This window comes from Otolemur garnettii, unplaced genomic scaffold (assembly GCF_000181295.1).
Source record: "Otolemur garnettii isolate 467f Iridium unplaced genomic scaffold, OtoGar3 scaffold00001, whole genome shotgun sequence".
In the NCBI taxonomy this organism is placed as follows: domain Eukaryota; kingdom Metazoa; phylum Chordata; class Mammalia; order Primates; family Galagidae; genus Otolemur; species Otolemur garnettii.
Window position 1 is genome coordinate 17,020,954 of NW_003852396.1, and position 4,410 is coordinate 17,025,363.

The window sequence follows — 4,410 nt, forward strand, 5'->3', positions numbered from 1 at the left end:
CTGGTTTTTCATGTTGGCAAGATTTTTCTGCTGATTCTTTCTCATGAATGTTTTCTTTTATCTGTTTCCTTGCCCTAATTTTCCTTTCACTTCCCCTTCTCTTTAAGTTACCATGCCTCAGGCCTAAGATTTCAATGAGTCCAGTTCTCCACTGCTTTTGTCCTCCTCCTGGGGTCCAGAAGTCTGTTGCTGTCACCCTGCATCCCCAAAGGGATCTTTCTGGGCAGAGCTCAGAAGCCAGAGATGCCTGGAGTCTTCTCTCCCCAGTCTCACTGCACCTGGTTGCAAAGGAGCTGTCACTTGGTCACTATCTTGCTCCCTCTCCTGGGGTGGATTTCTTCCTTGTGTTTTTAAAAGACTTCTTTTAGAAAGGAAAAAAATGAAGCCACCAACAATGAACAGAATGGAATAAATGCATTAATTCTATTATTTAAGGTGAAGTTTGATTCATTTAATTATTGTTTTTAACCAAAATGGCCTCTTTTCATTAATTGGCTTCAAGTTGAGGACAGTTTAATTGATCTCAGATAGTTCTTTTTTCTTTGAGATTTGCAAGGCAGTTTGACAAATGCTGATGCCATCACTGCTGAAACTCCACTCCTCAAATGTAAATATTTGCTGAAGGTTAATCTTGCTTTGGGCAAAGGAAACTTATCTACATTTCAGAATTGACAGATGCTTTTTATAGAGGTACCCTAAAAAATATGCATAATGCTAGCTTTTTTTAAGCTGGCATCCTTTACAGATCTGACAATGGTGAACTTGGGCCTCTTTCTGAGGAATGACTACTTAAGTATACAATTGATGAATCATGGGTATCCACACATGATTCAACAGTCTGTATTTCTGCTACTGTTAAGGTGCGACAATCTGTACTATTTATTTATTAACACCCATTGAGTACACCTAATTTGCGTTGGTCAGCCCAAAGACTTGTGAATAAAACCTGAGGCATAAAACTTGAAAGTTGAATGAAAGCAAGTGCTCCTTCCATGAATTTAGCAAAGACCTTTTATTTACTTATTTTTTTTATTAAATTATAGCTGTGTATATTAATGCAATCATGGGGCACAATGTCCTGGTTTTATATACAATTTGAAATATTTTCATCAAACTGGTTAACATAGCATTTAACCAGCATTTTCTTAGTTACTGTGTTCACAGCATTTTCTCAGTTATTGTGTTTAGACATTTATATTCTACACCTAGTAAATTTCACATGTACCCTTGTAAGATGCACCATAGGTGTGGTCCCACCAATTACCCTCCCTCCACCCAGCTTCCCCCTTCCCCTCCCCTCCCTTTCCCCTACTTCTTGGGCTATAATTGGGATATAGCTTTCATAACAAAGCTATAAATTGGTTTCATAGTAGGGCTGAGTACACTGGATACTTTTTCTTCCATTCTTGAAATACTTTGCTAAGAAAAATATGTTCTAGCTCCGTCCATGTAAACATGTAAGAGGTAAAGTCTCCATCTTTCTTTAAGGCTGCATAATATTCCATGGTATACATATACCACAATTTATTGATCCATTCATGGGCTGATGGGCACTTGGGATTCTTCAATGACTTAGCAAGGAGAAAAGACATTTTAGATAGAGCATCCCTAGTTTTTGTTCCCCTGAAAGTTGACTCTGAGACAAAAGCTTGGCATGTAGGTAGTTTATTTAGGAAATGATGCCAGGAAGCACAAATGAGAAAGTGGAAGAAGTGGAGAAGGAAGGAGAAATACCAATAAAAGGTGGATTAAGGCTCACAGTGGCTCACGCCTGTAATCCTAGCACTCTGGGAAGCCAAGGTGGGTGAATTGCCTGAGCTCAGAAGTTTGAGACCAGCCAGAGCAAAGTGAGACCCCATCTCTACTAAAAATAGAAATAGAAAATCCAGCTGGGCTTTGTCGTGGGGGCCTGTCGTCCCACCTACTCAGGAGGCTGAGACAAGAGGATCACTTGAGCCCAAGAGTTTGAGGTTGCTGTGAGCCATGATACCATGGTGCTCTACCCCAGGGCAACTGAATGAGACTCTGTTTAGAAAAAAAAAAAAAATAAAGTTTGGCTGGGTGTGGTGGCTCACATGTATAATCCCAGCTCTTTCTTGGGAAGCCAAGTTGGGTGAATTACCTGAGCTCACAGGTTGGAGACCAGCCTGAGTCAGAGCAAGACCTCATGTCTAAAAAACTAGCTGGGCTTTGTGGTTGGCACCTGTAGTCCCTGCTACTTGGGTGGCTGAGGCAAGAGAATCACTTAAGCCCAGCAGTTTGAGATTGCTGTGAGTGATGACACCATAGCACTCCACCAAGGGTGACAAAGTGAGACTCTATCACACACACACACACAAAAGTTGGAGTAAGTCACTGCTTGTGAGAACTTGAGGCGCCTTCATATGAGGAACATTCTAAGGAGTCATTTGAACAAGCTTCAAAATTGTCCCACTGTGAAATAGGGAAGCTGGAGTATTTTGTCAACAGGTTCCTGTATTCATTGTTTGAAAGATGCCCCTGAGACAGAGGGGTATTAATTCTACAAGCCCCGTCAAGCCCCCTTGAGGGCTTTAAGGTGATAGAGTATCAGTGCTCTGTGTTGATAGATATGAGGCAGCATGGTTAAAGTAATGGGTTATAAATTCTGAAAGAGGGATTTCCCTTTCCCATCATTTTCCCAGAATAAAATAAAATTGATGAAATGCACAATTATCAGATCAATTCAGTTGTTTGGTATCCTGGTTTTCAAACTGTTGTCTCCAGTTCAGCAACTTAAAATTGGTTAGGAATGACAATTCTCAGGCCCCTAATCCAGCCATGTGGACTCAGAAATCCATGCCAGACCCTCTAAGTGATCTTGATATATGCTAAAGTTTGAGAACTGTGCATGTACACAAAGTACTGTACTGGGAAACTTACTTTTTATCCAAATCACTGGGCAGTGGACTATGTATGAAGAGAGGTGTCTAATTGCTAGTCGTGGTGGGGTGTAAGGACAGACAAATTACTTGATACTCACAAGTCATTTCCAATCAGTAAAATGAGAAGTTGGGATTAGTGTTTCAAACTTTTTATAATTCAGCAGAATGCTTTCTTCTAAAGAAATTTTACTTGAAACACCAGTATAGAAGACATATAAAAATAGAGCTCTTTGTTGGGGATAGTGGCCCTGAACTCTGTCTTCTTCCCTGCCCTAAAGTGGCTTCCCATGTACCATTAGGGATCATTACAGTTTTAAGTATTGCTTGAACCACTGCACTAGAAACTAAGGTTTCTCTGTATTATTATCTGAGATATCAGATAACCACAGTTTACCTGATGATGATGATGACACCAAGGGAGACCTGGGATTACTAACCATGGGTTCAAGGCCTTGGCTGTACTCCTCCTAGCAGGGCAACTGTGAGCAAATCGCGTAGCTCCATGGCCTCAGCGTCCTTATTTATAAAATGTCAGTCACTCTCATTCTTGCCATACCCGTCTTAAGGGGTTATTGAGAGGATCAAATGAAATCATGCATGTGAACATATTTTATGAATCGTTCAATCCTGTTTAGTTGAAAGGGGTTATTATGGGAGACATTATCCCTCCATGTAGTTTTCCTTTGTATCTACTGCCAAAGATAGGTAGAGATAGACATAGAATGTAGATGACTTAAATCGTCTGTAGTTGCTCCCTTATCTCACAGGGATGCAAATAAAATTTTCCTGTTTAATTGAAAACTTGTTTACCAAGATGAGTCACCTGAAATAAAATGACTTGGGCTAACCAGTTGAACCATTCTACAACACTTATAATGTTTGGGTAGTACTATCTACAGGGATAATTAGTTTTTCTTAACAATTTGCTGCCCACATACTAATAGAGTCAGTTTTGGGATATGTTGACCGCAGCATTTGCAGCTGCTTGTATATTCAGAAAAATTTTAGTATAACATTAATTCATATTTATTTGGCTTTTTCTTTTGCCGGGTGAGTCTTCTGGAGAGGTTCATTCTTCTACCACAGAGATGCCAGAGAAATATCAGATAGCACAGTTTGTGGCTGCACTTTGCCATCAGGGAAATTGTGAATAATTCCTTGTGAAACTTTTAGAAGACTATCTACTAAGAATGTCAAGTATGATTACTAGAGTTAGAAGGGAGTCAGATTTAGGACTTTTATAAATCCTCAGGATGGCAAAAGATCAGGATGATGCCTGAAAACTGTCAGCCTGAGAAACACATCTGCCAAAAACTTTCACTGGCCACTTTGAAGGCAGCTGTCACCAGGACCTACCAGCATTTTCTGTGTGTGTCTTCATCTGCATTTCCTAAACACACTCTTACCATTACCCAGAGCTTCAGCCTAACACTGTCATACTCAGTCAGAACTCTCTGTGGAGAAAGCAATACAGACTTTAAAAGAATTTGCTTATAATCACCCATAT